The sequence below is a fragment of the Muntiacus reevesi genome, chromosome 18, assembly GCF_963930625.1.
Source record: "Muntiacus reevesi chromosome 18, mMunRee1.1, whole genome shotgun sequence".
NCBI classification, from domain to species: domain Eukaryota; kingdom Metazoa; phylum Chordata; class Mammalia; order Artiodactyla; family Cervidae; genus Muntiacus; species Muntiacus reevesi.
This window is the reverse complement of record NC_089266.1, coordinates 13,472,994-13,490,478: the sequence shown is the minus strand read 5'-3', so window position 1 is coordinate 13,490,478 and position 17,485 is coordinate 13,472,994. Positions and strand designations below refer to the sequence as shown.

At 43.1% G+C, this 17,485-nt stretch overlaps 1 non-coding gene across 1 annotated transcript; it reads right to left on the bottom strand.

Moving 5' to 3' along the window:
• Nucleotides 1-475: 475 nt before the first annotated feature.
• Nucleotides 476-557, bottom strand: TRNAS-AGA (transfer RNA serine (anticodon AGA)). The gene has a single exon. It is a non-coding gene; the product is annotated as a tRNA-Ser (tRNA).
• Between the last annotated feature and the right edge of the window lie 16,928 nt (nucleotides 558-17,485).

The window sequence follows — 17,485 nt, the reverse complement described above, 5'->3', positions numbered from 1 at the left end:
GGGACTGAAGGGTAGGCGTGGCAAGTGCAGAATATAAATAAAGTAGATCTTTTTAGTGGAAGTGAACGCTTTAGGAATTCCAACCACGGCTTCATGGAAAAGAACAACATTTTTCTGTGCAGATTAACTATGGCTAACGTGCCGTGGGGTCGTGCTCAGTGTATCCCACTTTTTTGCGACCCAGGCTCCTGAACGTGGAACATTCCAGACAAGAATACTGGGGAGGATTGCCATTTCCTCCTCCAGGGGAATCTTCCTGACCCAGGGATCAAACCCGTGCCTCTCTGCCACTCCTGTATTTGCAAGCAAGCGCTTTACCACTGCGCCACCTGGGAATCCCTGAAATACAGAGCGCGATCGGTGCTTGTGGAGGCTTTCAACATCAAACATAAAGAGCCAGGCTGGAGAACAATCCAGTTTCTCTAAGGCGACAGCATTCTTCCCCAACTGGCTATGTCTCAATAGAGAAATGTGCCGTAGTCGGCAGGATTCGAACCTGCGCGGGGAAACCCCAATGGATTTCTAGTCCATCGCCTTAACCACTCGGCCACGACTACATGCTATACCTAGCTGAAGGAATGCTGAAGTCCCGCTGCTTCTCAGAAATGGCCACAAAGGTCGGGTCTCTGCAGCCTTTTGGGCCTCCTGGGTTCCCTGTCTCCCCTGTTTCTCTGGGCACCCCTGTAGAAATCTCTCCAAGTTATGAGAAATTCAAACTTGTCTGATGAAGCAGGTGATGTGAAAGGTTCCCCTGGGCAATTTTGGGGGGAAAAGACCATTTCCCGGAGAGATTTTTAAGATAAACATGATTGATTTAGTCAATAATGTATCACAAAACCTCAGAAAAGAGAAAGTGTGTATGTTCTTAGGGAGAAACCATCTAAACAGGCAATTATTAACATATGGCCATGTGCTCCAACACAGGGCAAAATGCCTCCACATCAGTTTAGGCATCCACAGAGATCATCCCTTGTGTGTATTTGATTATGGTCACACCATTACAACATAGGAGAAAGGAGACTATGTAGTTATCAAAAAAAAAAGAAAAAGAAAAAAAAACAATGAAGTGAAAATCGCTCGGTAGTGTCCAACTCTTTGTGATCCCATGGACTGTCCATGGAATTCTCAGGTCAGGACACTGGAGTGGGTAATCTCTCCCTTCTGCAGGGGATCTTCCCAACCCAAGGATCAACAAACCTAGGTCTCCCGCATTGCAGGCAGATTCTTTACTAGCTGAGCCACAAGAGAAGCCCAAGAATACTGGAGTGGGTTTACCTTCTCCAGGGTATCTTCCTGAACCGGAGTCTCCTGCACTGCAAGCAGATTCTTTATCAACTGAGCTATCAGGGAAGCCAAATGCAGCTATCATGAAAGAATTAAATAGTTACTGTAAATTTTTTTCTTTTTGGCTGTGCTTGTGGGATCTCAGTTCCCCCACCAGAGATCCAGCCTGGGCCATTGCAGTGAAAGCCCAGAATCCTAATCACTAGGCAACCAGGGAACTGCCCTGCTGTAAATTCTTTCTGCTGTTGTTGAGCCATACAGAAGTAGAAAGTCAAGAAATACCTGGAGTAACAGGCAAATTTGGCCTTGGAGTACAGAATGAAGCAGGGCAAAGGCTAATAGAGTTTTGCAAGAGAATGCTCTGGTCATAGCAAACACCCTCTTCCAACAACACAAGAGAAGACTCTACACATGGACATCACCAGATGGTCAATACCGAAATCAGATTGACTAGATTCTTTGCAGCCAAAGATGAAGTACAGTCAGCAAAACCAAGACCAGGAGCTGACTGTGGCTCAGATCATGAACCCCTTATTGCCAAATTCAGACTTAAATTGAATAAAGTGGGGGAAAACCACTAGTCCATTCAGGTATGACCTAACTCAAATCTCTTACGATTATACAGTGGAAGTGAGAAATTGATTCAAGGGATTAAATCTGATAGACAGAGTGCCTGAAGAACTATGGACAGAGGTTTGTGACATTTTACAGGAGGCAGGGATCAAGACTATCTCCAAGAAAAAGAAATGCAAAAAGGCAAAATGGTTGTCTGAGGAGGCCTTACAGTTAGCTGTGAAGAGAAGCGAAAGGCAAAGGAGAAAAGGAGAGATATACCCATTTGAATGTAGAGTTGCAAAGAATAGCAAGGAGAGATAAGAAAACCTTCCTCAGGAATCAGTGCAAAGAAATAGAGGAAAACAACAGAATGGGAAAGACTAGAGATCTCTTCAAGAAAATCAGAGATACGAAGGGAACATTTCATGCAAAGATGGGCTCAATAAAGGACAGACATGGTATGGACCTAACAGAAGCAGAAGATATTAAGAATAGGTGGCAAGAATACACAGAACTATACAAAAAAGATCTTCACGACCCAGATAACCATAATGGTGTGATCATTCACCTAAAGCCAGATACCCTGCAATGTGAAGTCAAGTGGGCCTTAGGAAGCATCACTACGAACAAAGCTAGTGGAGGTGATGGAATTCCAGTAGAGCTATTTCAAAGAAATAAAAGATGATGCTGTGAAAGTGCTGCACTCAATATACCAGCAAATTTGGAAAACTCTGCCGTGGCCACAGGACTGGAAAAGGTCAGTTTTCATTTCAATCCCAAAGAAAGAATTTTCAAAATACCACACAATTGCACTCATCTCACATGCTAGCAAAGTAATGCTCAAAATTCTCCAAGTCAGGCTTCAACAGTACGTGAACCATGAACTTCCAGATGTTCAAGCTGGATTTAGAAAAGGCAGAGAAACCAGAGATCAAATTGCCAACATCTGTTGGATCATTGAAAAAGCAAGAAAGTTCCAGAAAAACATCAACTTCTGCTTTATTGACTATGTCAAAGCCTTTGACTGTATCACAGTCATGAAAATTCTTCAAGAGATGGGCATACCAGACCACCCAACCTACCTCCTGAGAAATCTGTGTGCAGGTCAAGAAGCAACAGTTAGAACAGGACATGGGACAACAGACTGGTTCCAAATCAGGAAAGGAGTACATCAAGGCTGTATGTTGTCACCCTGCTTATTTAACTTATATGCAGAGTACATCATTAGAAATGTTGGACTGGATGAAGCACAAGCTGGAATCAAGATTGCTGGGAGAAATATCAATAACCTCAGATATGCAGATGACACCACCCTTATGGCAGAAAGTGAAGAACAACTAAAGAGCTTCTTGATGAAAGTGAAAGAGGAGAGTGAAAAAGTTGGCTTAAAGTTCAACATTCAGAAAACTAAGATCATGGCATCTGGTCCCATCACTTCATGGAAAATAGATAGGGAAACAGTGACAGACCTTAATTTTTGGGGCTCCAAAATCACTGCAGATGATGATTGCAGTCATGAAATCAAAAGACGTTTGCTCCTTGGAAGAAAAGTCATGACCAACCTAGATAGCACATTAAAAAGCAGAGACATTACTTTGCCACCTAAGGTCCATTTAGTCAAAGCTACGGTTTTTCCAGTAGTCATGTGTGGATGTAAGAGTTGGACTATTGAGAAAGCTGAGCGCCGAAGAATTGATGCTTTTGAACTGTGGTGTTGGAGAAGACTCTTGAGAGTCCCTTGGGCTGCAAGGAGATCCAACCAGTCCACCCTAAAGGAGATCAGTCCTGTATATTCATTGGAAGGACTGATGCTGAAGGTAAAACTCCAATACTTTGGCCATCTCATGTGAAGAACTGACTCATGTGAAAAGACCCCGAGGCTGGGAAAGATTGAAAGTGGGAGGAAAAGGGGATGACAGAGGATGAGATGGTTGGATGGCATCACCGACTCAATGGACATGAGTTTCAGTAAACTCTGGGAGTTGGTGATGGAAAAAGGGAGGCCTGGTGTGCTGCAGTCCATGGGTCTCAAAGAGTCAAACACGACTGAGCGACTGAACTGAACTGAACTGTTGAGCCATGAAGCATGTGGGGTCTTAGTTCCCCAACCTGGGATCAAACCCATGCCCCCTACATTGAGAGTCCTAACCACTGGACCAGTGGGGAATTCTTTATTGTAAAAAAAATTTTTTAAGGTGAAAGAGGCAACAGAGGATGAGAAGGCCTGCCAGACTCTTCTGTCCATGGAATTTCCAAGGCAAGAATACTGGAGTGGGTTGCCATTTCCTTCACCAAGTTGTAAATTCTTAATAAGATTAATAGGTCTTTTATGTTTCAAAATGACTAAATTGGTTGACATTGAATTTGTGGCCCCTTTGTTATTTGGAAAAGAAATACAGTAAGATTCAGCATAGATATCCTGGCCTCTCTGAAACCTTTCTTTTCCTCCAAGCCTCTCTCAGCTTCCTTGATGGCTCAGTGGTAAAGAATCTGCCCCACAAGTAGGAGACTCAAGTTTGATCCCTGGGTTGGGAAGATCCCCTGGAGAAAGAAATGGCAACCCACTCTCAAAACAGTTGGACACAACTTAGCTACTAAACAAAAACAACAAAATCAGTCTCTCTACTGAACTGTGTTTTGCACCTACTACCCATTTTTGAGGTGCCAGCCTAGACACCTCCTCCTCCAGGAAGTCTTCTCTGACTCTCGGAGACTGGATTAAATGTCTGATTCAGGACACCAGTGTGACTGAAATGTTCAGAACTGGGATGTCCCAGTTACTTATTTATTTCCCCCATTATATTTATTTCTTTGAAGGGACTCTAGATTTATCACTAGTGTCTGGCATAGTGCCTGTCCCATAAATATTTGTGGGACTAATGAATTAAGAATGAAAGTTTACTCATTCTTTTCTATTTGTGCTATTCCCTTTCCCTGTTTGAAGGCTTTAAAACAGGGCTTCTCAAACTGTGATTTCAGGATTCCCTTTACACTCTTAGAAATGACCAAGGATTACAAAAGATTTCTATTTTATGGGGTGTATATATTGATATTTACCAAATTAGAAGTTAAAGGTAAAAAAAAAGAAGTTAAAGGTGAGGAATTATGAAATATGTATTCATTTTGTGTGTGTGTGAAAGTCATTCAGTTGTGCCCGACTCTTTGTGACCCCATGGACTGTAAAGCCCATGGAATTCTCCAGGCCAGAATACTGGAGTGGGCAGCTGTTCCCTTCTCCAGGGGATCTTCCCAACCCAGGGGCTGAACCCAGGTCTCCTGCTTTGCAGGCAGATTCTTTACCATCTGAGCCACCAGGTAAATAATAATAAACTCATTACATGTTAACATAAGTAATATTTTTATGAAAAATAATTTGAAAAAACAAAAAACAATTTAGTGAGAAGAGGGACCTCGTTTTACCCTTTTGCAAGTCTCTTTAATGTCTGGCTTAATAAAAGATGGGTTTCCCTGGTGGCTCAGGTGGTAAAGTGTCTACCTGCAATGTGGGAGACCCAGGTTTGATCCCTGGCTTGGAAAGATCCCCTGGAGAAGGAAATGGGAACCCGCTCCAGTACTCTTTCCTGGAAAATTCCATGGACGGAGGAGCCTGGTGGGCTACAGTCCATGGGGTCGCAAAGAGTTGGACACGACTGAGTGACTTCACTTTCACTGCAATAAAAGATAACTGGATGCTCATATCTGCTTCTATATTCAGTCCATCATGGAATCATGTGTCATACCACACCAAAAGAGCTCCAAAGTGTCCCTGCTGAAGGAAAATAACATCTGGACAGTTTGTCTTCCTGAACTGCCTGAAAGGGCCTCAGGACTTCCAAGGGTTATACCTCAACTTGTACTTGAGGACCAAGCATAGCGATCAAGTTTACCTGCCGGGGAAGGGTGAGATCAAAGTTCCTGGTTCAAGAAAAGAGCAATGGAGCAACCTTTCCTGAGTTCAGGAGCCTGCAATGGGTGTAAAGACCCTGAGGGAGTCAAAATAAGAAGAAAATATGAGAGGGCTTTCACCTTGGAAGTGAAAACTAAGCCCCACCTTCCTGATGCCCAAGAGATTTTAGGACAAGTAACAGAACAGCTGCACTAGGAAGGTTACTGAACTCTTACAGATGCTATGAATTGGAACAACTTCTGACTCATTTTTAGTCCTAGAAAGATTATGAGACTGGAGATGTGCTAAGTTGCTTCAGTCATGTCCAACTCGTTGCGATCCTATGTACTGTAGACTGCCAGGCTCCACTGTCCATGGGATTCTCCTGGCAAGAATATTGGGGTGGGTTGCCATGCCCTCCTCCAGGGGATCTTGCTGACACAGGGATCAAATGCATGTCTCCTGGGTCTCCAGCATTGCAGGTGGATTCTTTACCCCTATCGCCACCTGGGAAGCCTGGAGATAGACTTTTAAATTTTCTTTGTTTCTTTCTTTTTTTGGATGGATGTCATTGGGCTGAATTGTGTCCATCCTCCACCTCCTGCAATTCTATTTATCTGTTTCCTTTTTTATCGCAGTTTTTACCTACTTCAGTAATTTGTGGTGTTGGAGAAGACTCTTGAGAGTCCCTTGGACTTCAAGGAGATCAAACAAGTCCATCCGAAAGGAAATCAGTCCTAATATTCATTGGAAGGATTGATGCTGAAGCTGAAACTCCAATACTTTGGCCACCTGATGTAAGAACTGACTCCTTGGGAAAGACCCTGATGATGGGAAAGATTGAAGGTAGGAGGAGAAGGGGATGACAGAGGATGAGATGGTTGGATGACATCATCAGCTCGATGGATATGAGTTTGAGCAAGCCCTGGGAGTTGCTGATGGACAGGGAAGCCTGGTGTGCTGCAGTCCATGGGGTGGCAAAGATTCAGACAGGACTGAGCACCTGAATTGAACTTACCTATTTTATCTATTTGTTTGCTCACTCACCTAAGCTTTCCCACTGTATCATAAGTTTCTTGAGGGTAGAGGGGCCCTATTGTCCTATTTCCTCATGCAACCCCATTTCCTAGCACTTTGTAGACAATCAGTAAAAATGTGCCATTTGATTGAAATGAATCTCTTTACATCTTTGTATTCATGGCACCAGCAGTTGTGTCTGATCCATATAAAGAGTTTAATATATACTTGTTGAATAAATCACACTTACATGGCAAGCCGTTGTAATAAATGGGACGTGTACTTGACCCGTTAGGATAAAGTAAGACTTAACAGATTGAGAAACCTGGAACTGCTCTGGCATGTTTGTCCGTAAATTTGAGCCTGTTTGGTAAGCAGTTAAAGGAGATCGTGGTCCTTTTGGAAGGACACCAGCTGTAATGAAGGAACTAAGAGTCTTTTGCAACCTAGCTTAAGATAAGAATGGGTCAAAGTGTTCCTCTTCCAAGATGAATCAATCAAAGTCAACGAGCAAGAACAAGGCAAGCTATCCGTCTCTGGTTAGAGACATTTAAGGGTTGGTCTTCAAAGGCAGCTGTGACCCTGTTCATTTTTATGTGAGCTGTGGATGTTCATTCCGTCTGGATTGCTTGTCATGTTTATGCTGCTTGGCTGCCTAGTTATGAAGGCTGGGGGAAGATATCGCCTCTCACATTCGATTCCTAGAATAGAATCAGGTGATAAATATACAATGAATAAGTCTAATTATACAGTAGGGATGCCTGCCCATACTCTAAAGGGAGGATGTTACCCATTATAGATTTTTCATGGAAGGTTGACAGTTGATGACTTGCGCATTGCATGAGTGGGCTATAGTAAGTGCTTTGCCAAAGGAACATTTCTAGAAGCGCCATTCTGGGAGCAGGATGGATGGTAATAGATATATTCCACCAAATCTCCAATGTTATGTGGAGCAGTACTGGCTCTTAAATAAAGGTCTAAGATATCCTGAGGTCTGCTTTCCAGTTTTAGAATCTCAGAATGCCTTTGTGGTAAATGTCAAGACCACAGACGTAAACTGGACTATATGACTGGCACTCAGGCAGGCACCTCTGAAGATGTTTCCCACAGCAAATATCAGAGATAAAGGAAGAATCTAAACTTTTTTGTCATAATCTATGTACATGCTAGCGCCCTCCCTGTGAATGCCAAACTCCCAAATGGGTGTGTTTGGAATCTGGGCTCAAGCCAGCATTTGTGATTTAATTGTAACAGGATAGGGAAGTGGGAGAGAAGAGCTGGGTTGAGGGGTTTCAGATAGGTGGACAGAGTCAAGTGCTCACAGAGCCGAACAATCTTCAGGAAGGGTTTGGGCAACTTGTCATCACCAGGGGTCCAAGCTGAAGTCTGAGAAGCCCTGACCAGTGACCAGAGCTCTGGAAAAGGGAGTCTTGCCAGGTGAAAGAATAAACAACCCTTTCTTGGGTCATTTACCCTTTCTTGGTCTGGTCACCAGAAGTAGTTTCCAGGCACTTGGCTGGGAATCAGGGTGAAGCAGAAGGACAGAACTTCGAATCTGGCTGGATACCACTGATATTTCTTATGCCTCATCTCATAGATCCAAACTGCTCCCATGCATTTATTTATTTCCCAAGTACTGATGAGTGCCCGCGTGCCTGCATGCTCAGTCGCTTCAGCTATGTCCAACTCTCTGCAGCCCCGTGGACTACAGCCCGCCGAGCTCCTCTGCCCATGGGGTTCTCCAGGCAAGAATACTGGAGCGGGTTGCCATGCCCTCTTCCAGGGGATTGACCCAGAGATCGAACCCCTGTCTCCTGCGTCTCCTGCATTGCAGGCAGATTCTTTACCCACTGAGCCACCTGGGAAGCCTGATGAGTGTCTAGGAACTGTGTATTTTGCAGTGAAGGAGACAGGGGAAGTTTCTATTCTCAGAAAGCTCACAATCCAGCAATAGGAGACAATCTGCTCAAGAAAAGTCTCCTGAAAGAGGAGACCTTTCCAGGGACTTCCCTGGTGGTCCAGTGGTTCAGAATCCACCTTGCAATGCAGAGGATACAGGTCAGTCCCTGGTCAGGGAACTAACAGGGCAGCTAAACCCACCCTTCTTAACGACAGAGCCCATGTGCCACAACTAGCCCCTGACACAGCCAAATAATTTTTAAGTCTCCCTAAGTCTCCCTAAAGATGAGATCTTTCCAGTGAGATTTGATAGACAAGAAGGGGTCAGGTGAGGGAATGAATGAAAGAAGATGAGGCTGAGAAAGTCAGGGACCTTTGATCTTGTAGGGCTCTCTGTAGGCTAGATGAGGAGTTGGTATATTCTAAATGTAATAAGAAGTCACTGAAGGGTTTCCACTTAAGGTCTGATTTCTGTTTTGAAAAGATCATATTTGCTCCCAAGAGGAGAATGGTTCAGAGGCGAATAAAAGTAGAAAGAGAAATAGCAGTTTTGAGGCTCTGGCAGTCTTCTAGATGCAATAGATGGTGGTTTGTTGTGAGTGATAACAGTGGAGATAGAAAAAAATGGACCAGTTCAGAATGGGATTTAGTGGGTAGAGTCAACAGGATGGAGGATGGATTGAGTGAGAGGAAGAGAGGAATTAAGGGCATGTTTTGCCTTGAGGGACCAGGTGAATTGGGGTGTTCTTTACTGACATGGGGGAGGGTGGGCAGGGGAGACGGGTTTCACAGGGAGTGGTTTGGGGAGGCAGAGCCAGAGTTCTATTTTGACTGTGTTCAGTAGGAGATGCCAAATAAGTTGGTAGCCCATCTGAGCCTGGAATTCCTGGCAGACGCTCAGGTTGGAGATGTGGATTTGGGCCTCATTGGCACTTGGAAGGTGTCTAAAGCAGTGGGACCCGAGTAGCTCCCAAATGCTACTGACTTTATCTTCTAAAAATCACGTCAGGGACTTCCCTGGTGGTCTAGTGGCTAAGGCTTTGCCCTCCCAATACAGGGCCCCAGGTTTGATCCTTGGTCAGGGAACTAGATTCCACATGTCAAAAATAAAGATCCTGCGTTCGGCAGGTAAGACCTGGAACGGTCAAATAAATAAATAAATATTTTAAAAACAATAACAGAATAATGACCACATTTGAAATTAAAACTAAGAAATTAAAAAATTCCTCCAATTGCCCACCTCTCTCCTCCACCACCACCCTTCAAGTCCAAGTCCCTCTCACTTGGTCACTATAAATGCTTTCTTGTTACCTGCTTCTCTACTTGCCCCCTTCCAATCTGTAGCCAGTAGGATCTATTCAAAATTTGAATCCGATTATGCTACTCCCTGCTTAACATCCTTTAATATTTTAATACCTTCGTCTCAGGATGAACCAGATCAAATCCTTACCTGACCCACAAGTAGGGTTGCCAAATAAGACACAGGATGCCCAGTTAAATTTGAATTTCAGATAACACATGATTTTTAGTGTAAATGTATCCTATGCAATTATTCATTGCTTATATGAAATTAAATTCAACCTGGCATCCTATATTTTTATTTGCTAAATCTGGCAACCCCACCCACGACTCTGGGCATCATCTCTCATCAAATGTCCCTTGTTCTCTGACTAAAACTACATTGTTTTGGAACAGGCTATGCCCTCTCTTGAGGTTCCCTGCTGGCTGACAATGCAGGAGATGTGGGAGACGTGGGTTTGATCCCTGGGTGAGGAAGATCCCCTGGAGGATGACATGGCAACCCACTCCAGTATTCTTGCCTGGAAAATCTCACGGACAGAGGAGCCTGGTGGGCTACAGTCCATGGGGTTGCAAAGAGTTGAACACGACTGAGCACGCATGCATGCATGCCCTTGCTCACCTCACGGGCTTTGTACATACTCTTTCGTTTGCTGGGAATGCTTTTAGCTCCTCCTAAATCAACTAACTGCCACTCACCTTTCACATTTCAGTCTCCACATCTCAGCCCTCTTTCCTGAATTCTCTGCTCTTCTAGAATGATATAACTTTCCTTCACTGACCCTGCATCGAGTAGCAATGACACATTTATTTGTGTGAATTGTAAGTACTATATATCTTTTCCACTAAACGATAAGGTGAGAGATCAGATTTATTTTTGCTCCCCTTTGTGTCCCCTGTGCTCTCCTAGTGTCTGCTACATAATAGGCACTGTGAAAAGAAAGAAGGAATGAAAAAGGAGGAAAAGGAGGAAGGACTGTATTATAGAATAAATTATAACAGGATCAGAATGAGGACCAAAGAGACTGGCTCTATGACCCAGTTCACAGGGAGGCCTGGGAGGGGAGGCAAGTGGAAGATAAAACACTCAGGTCAGCCTAGGAAGAGGGTGACTTAATAGTCTGTGCCGATACATTGAGGGGGTGGGGCTGAGGAAGAGGTTTGAGGCTGCTTAAATCTTTTGAACTGTGGTGTTGGAGAAGACTCTTGAGAGTCCCTTGGACTGCAAGGAGATCCAACCAGTCAGTCCATCCTAAAGGAGATCAGTCCTGGGTGTTCACTGGAAGGACTGATGTTGAAGCTGAAACTCCAATACTTTGGCCACCTGATTCGAAGAACTGACTCATTTGAAAAGACCTGATGCTGAGAAAAATTGAAGGCAGGAGGAGGAGGGGATGACAGAGGATGAGATGATTGGATGGCATCACTGACTCGATAGACATGAGTTTGAGTAAACTGCGGGAGTGGGTGATGGACAGGGAGGCCTGGCGTGCTGCAGTCCATGGGGTCGCAAAGAATCAGACACAACTGAGCAACTGGACTGAACTGACTGAAACCTTTTCTACCCCTAATCTGTATTTGATCTGGCAAATCGGGCAGCCTGGGGGCAGTACTGATGAACTTCTTTGTAGAATTGCTGCTAAGGGAAGGGCCAAGTGAGTCTGGACTAGGGCCCTGTTCAGCTGTCCGGGAATTGTTCCCCTCCACGCCCATGTTCCCTGAGTTAAGTATGAGGGTGTGTGTGTATTAAAGAAAAACAATGTGATGCAATTAGAGACAAACAATGCAATAAACCCCTCCTTCTCAACCAGCCCTCCAAAATAATTTCATTTTAAAAATTATTTTATTTTTTGGGGGGGAGTCACATGGAGCAGTACATAGAATCTTAGTTTCCCAATCAGGGATCAAACCCAGGCCCCCTGTATTGGGAGCACAGAGTCTTAACTACCGAACTGCCAGGAAGTCCCAATTTCATCATTCTACTCAACCTAAACTTTTAGTTGACTACCTTTTTTTGGTATAAAGATAGATTTATAAATTGCTTAAGTTTTGTCTTCATGACAAATGAAGTAATGAAGTCAGTAGGAAAGAAGCAAGAGAGTTGGTGCTCTTGACACAAACATTTCCATTTCTCTGCTAAACATTATTTTGGGGGCTGTCTTCATGGCAAACGTTAGCTAGACATAGATCTTTTTTCTTTTCGTCATCTAAATTTTGATAACTGGAGATAAAGTGGCTTAGAATTTTGCAGTTTACATAGTGTTTTCATACCAGGAAATTATTTTTTATGGAATTAAATGAGATTAAATTCCTGTAAAATTAAATTCATTATCTCAAACAGTAGGTGACTTCTTCCCTGAATTACATCGAAGTAGTATCTATAAATGTTGTTACAAATGTGCACATACACAAGGAATCCCCAAACTCTGGAAGAGCTGTGTTCCCAAACGAAAAATTACTTTACAACTTTACAAAACAATTACTTTACAACTTTAAGAGTTGGTTGTTCAAAAAAAAAAAAAAAAAGAGTTGGTTGTTCAGAACTTGGCCCAAATTTCCTCATGCTCTTTAGGGAAACCAGGCCAATCTCAGTGCAGCTGAAGGACCATCAATATCACTTTTATGTTAGTGTTCAAAACCCTAGTGATCGTGGTTCAATAGCAAAATGTTTTAAGAGTTTCGGATATCAGAGAGACACCTTTATCTGCTAGCATCTAGACAAGGGTGGTGGTTTCCATTGTCTTGGGGGTTGGGGAGTGGGGAGAGGGGTTTGCGGGAAGGTCTTAGAGACCCAGTGGCCGGCATTATGGCAGGTGGGACTAGGATTAGAGAACCATTATGTGTATCAGTCATGAATAAGCCAGATGTTTGGGCTGGAGAGGAAAGTAAAAGGTACTTTTAGAGGAAAATAAAATAGCAAATGCCTTGGAATGGGAGAGAAGAGAATACCATGTGAAATCTCAGGGGTCCCTTTACAGGTTTCAGTGCTCCCACTGGCAAGAAAGACTCTAAGATTGTCCACTCAGGAGATAGTGAGATGGTCTACTTTTTAATGCACCTTTCCTTGGTTTTCTTTTTCTTTTTTTAAAAAAATATTTATTTTTGGCTATGCTGGGTCTTCATTGATGTGCAAGGGCTTTCTCTAGTTGCAGCGCTTGGGCTTCTCATTGCCGTGGCTTCGCCTGTTGTGGGGTACTGGCTCTAGGTGCTTGGGCTTAAGTAGTTGTGGCTTGTGGGCTCCAGAGCGCAGGCTCAGTTGCCCCTTGGCATGTGGGATCTTCCTGGACCAGGAATGGAACCAGTATCCCTTGCATTGCAAGGTGGATTCTTAACCACTGGACCACCAGGAAAGCCCATATTTATTTATTTGGCTGCACCTGGTCTTAGTGGTGGCATGTGGAATCTCTAGTCATGGCGTGTAGGATCCAGTTCCCTGACAAGGGATGGAACTTGGGCTCCCCCCCCCCGCCACCCCCCACTTCACACACACACACATTGGGAGCTTGGAGTCTTAGCCCCTGGACTACCAGGGAAGTCCTTGGTTTTCCTTTGAAGAATCAAGGAAGATGCAGTGAGGAGGGAAAAAAAGGAACTCAACCAAAACAATGAAAATAGTTGATTCCTATTTGGATTCAGATTTGAAGATTCATTTTTAAGCTATGAATGCTTCTTTGGGTACTTTTGGTTCAATTTTATTTAAAAGGAATCACTGAAGAGTTTTAGCTGAGGTGCTGGTATTCAGCAAAACCAATTAATCTTGGCCTTTCTTGGTTGAGTTTTTCTGTGTATTAATCAGATCTGACTTAAAAGTTATTCATTAGGGTGGGGAGGGTCTCATTATGCTAAGAAGCTTTTACATCTAGATGTAAATTACACCTGCAAATCAGAAAAAAGGGAACTTTTGGACATTTTTATATTCTGACAATGAAAAGAAAACATATTGCTCAAAACAATGTGAATACAACAGTGTTAACCCACCAGATACACTAGTCAGTTTGCTCTTGTTGTTATTTGAAAAAATCAAGTGCCCTTTGTATTTCAAGTGGACAACCAACAAGGACAGACTGCATGGCACATGGAAGTCTGCTCAATGTGATGTGTCAGCCTGGATGGGAGGGGGGTTTCGGGGAGAATGGATACAGATGCATGTACTGAATTCCTTCACTGTTCACCCGAAATTACCACAACACTGTTAACCGGCAATATCCTAGTACAAAATAAAAAATCTAAAGTTGGGGGAAAAAAATCTAAGTACCCTCATTTAACCCTCTTTACTTGAGTAAAACAATTATTTTACAACTTGCATGCATGAAAATGAAGCAGGTTTTGCAGGTCTGGCTTCATCTGTATAGTTTTTTTTGAAGCAGAAATGTCTTTCACCTTATTCTTGAAACATTTTCACTTGGGATGTTTTTAATGTTTGTTGAAGTCCTAGAAAGGAAACACAAATTTGCATTTCTTCCATTTGTTTCCTTTGGCAATCTTGTGTCTACAAAGGACATTTCAACCTACTTCCCAACTGCTTTTAGTTACCTCCTGTGGTTGAAAGGAAGAGAGTCACTCAAAATAGACTCGAAATGAAAGGAGCTTCACATAATGATGGAGCTCTAGGGAATGGCCAACGTCTCTTTCCCATGAGCTACCTGATTTTTCGCATGGGGCTTTTGTTCGAATTTGCTTGTACCCTCTCTTTTTCTCATGATTCTTCAGCAGCAGCTTCCACAACCAGGCGGCAATCTTATTTTTGCATACTTGCCAATGAGCTATAACATATGCCACTTTGCTACACTTAAAGAAATGAAGCCTGGTGGCCCTGGCGGCCCAGTGGCAAAGAATCCACTTGCCGATGCAGGAGACACGAGTTCAATCCCTGATCCAGGATGACCCCTGACCCCTGATCCCACATGCCATGGAGCGACTAAGCCCGTGTGCCCCAACTATTGAGCCTGCGCTCCCCCGGAAACCGGGACTACTGCGCCCACTTCCTGCAGCTCCTGAAGTCTGCACGTCCATGCTCTGTGCTCCGCAATAAGCCGGAGCACCGGAAGTAGAGAGCAGCCCTGACTCGCTGCAACTAGAGAAAAAGCCCTTGCGGCAACCAAGATGCAGCATAGCCAAAGATAAATCAGACTATTTTTTTAAAAAAAGAAATGAAGGCTCAGAAAGATGAAGTGATTTACAAAACATCACACAGCTTTACAAAGCTTCTGCTAAAAAAAAAAATGGTACACACGGGAAGCTGTGTTTATTGGCCCATCAGGTATTTTTCCAATAAAATAATCCCTTTAAAATGTCTGACACATGTTTAAAAGTGAGTGGAACTTGAAAACATTTTGCAAAGTGATATAAGCCAAATATTGTATGATTCCATTTATAGCAAATGTCCAGAACAGGCAAATTTATAGGGACAGGAAGTAGAATAGAGGTTATCAGGAGCTGGAGGGAGGAAGGATAGCGAGTTACTGTTTATCTACAGAGTTTCTGTTTGGGATGATGAAAAATTTCTGGAAATGAGTGCTGGTGATGCTCACCCAGCACTGTGAATATACTTAATGAAACTGAATTATACACATAAGATATTTAAAGGGATAAATCTTATGTGGTGTATATTTGACCACAATTGAAAAATAGCCTAATAGAAGTTTGACAGCTGTAATGAGCCTGTTATAATAGAAAGAAAAATTGATATGGCTATTTCCCCCAGTGAAATATTTTCTTTGTTTTTGAAAGTTTTGTAGGGGTAGGGTGAAGGGGGTGGCATGGGGAGAGGGGCCTTGGTTATAAAGCGACAGTGTAGGGACTTCCCTGGCGGCCCAGTGGTTAAAACTCCGCGAGGCCAGTGTGGGTGGTATGGGTTGATCCCTGGTTGGTGAAATCTAAAACAAATAAATAAAGGGACAGAATGAGGGAGTTCTATAGTGATGGAGTAGCTCTGTGTGCTGAATGTGACAACAGTTACATGAAGGTACACAAGTGATAAAATTGCATAGAATCAAACACCCATCAATCAATGTGTGTAAGACTGTGAAATCTGCATAAGCTTTATGGATTGTATCCATGTCAGTTTCCTGGTTGTGATAAGGTATGGTAGTTATACAAGCTGTTATCACTGGGGGAGGTTTTGTGAAGGGTGTATAGAACATCCAAGTACCTTCTTTGTAACTTCTTTTGAATCTGCAATTATTTCAAAATAGAAAGCTGACATCATCACTGACAACAAAAAAAGGAAAGACTGCAGTCAGATTCCAAACTAACCTGAGGCTTCATTTTATACCTTGTCCTTGTTATGAGTAAGAAATGGCCATCCTCTTTGAGAAGAAGGATTCTCTGTCCCTCCAGAAGGACTCTCACGTGGCTCACGAGAGGAGATGCACTCACTGTTACCTTCCTTTTTGGGAGCACACGTGCACACCATCATCACATTCTTTCCAAGAAGTTAAATGAAAGACTTTGAAAGGACTCTGCTCTGTCCTTTAGCCAGGTTCTGTTAGAATCAGGAAATCACTAATTCCAAAGGAAAATTTTCTCATTTTTACTCCCTTGGTTAAACAAACAAATAAAGCAAAAAAGAAATGCATGGCACATATATGGTGGTTTCTTGGAAATCCCCAAGTAAAAAATGCATTCAGTGTTTGTTATCAGTGAAAAATGAAAACAAAATGGCTTTACATTAATGTTTGTTCAGAAACACAGGCACAGACTTTGGAAACAAACTTATGGTTAGCAAAGAGGAAAGGCTGGGCGGAGAGATGAACATACACACACTACTGTTACATAGGATCGAGAACCAACTAGGACCTACTGTTTAGCACAGGGAACTCTACTCAGCATTTTGTAATGACCTATATTGGAAAAGAATCTGAGAAAGAATGAATATAGGTATATGTATAACTCAGCTGGGCTTCCCTGGTGGCTCAGTGGTTAAAGAATCCACCTGCCAATGCAGGAGATGAAGGTTTGATCTTTTCTGAGTTGGAAAGATCCCCTGGAGAAGGAATTGGCAACCCACTCCAATTATTCTTGCCTAGGAAATCCCATGGACAGAGAAGCCTGCTGGGTTATAGTGTATGGGGTCCCCAAAGAGATGGACATGACTTAGTGACTAAACAACAGCAACAAATAATTGAATCACTCTGCTGTATATCTGAAAACTTATACAACATTGTAAATCAACTATGAAAGAAAGAAAGCAGCAGGATGAAAGTGTTAGTCACTCAGTTGTGTCCAACTCTTTGCGACTCCATGAACTGTAGCCCACCAGGCTCCTCTGTCCATGGAGTTCTGCAGGAAAGGATACTGGAGTGGGTTTCCATTTCCTTCTCCAGGAGAATCTTCTCGACCCAGGGATTGAACCCGAGTCTCTGGCACTGCAGGCAGATTCTTTACCTTCTGAGCCACCAATGCATGTATATTATGCTCCAGTATAAAATAAAAAATAAGTCACCCTGCTTATTTAACTTATATGCAGAGTACATCATGAGAAATGCTGGGTTGGAGGAAGCACAAGCTGGAATCAAGATTGCAGGGAGAAATATCAATAACCTC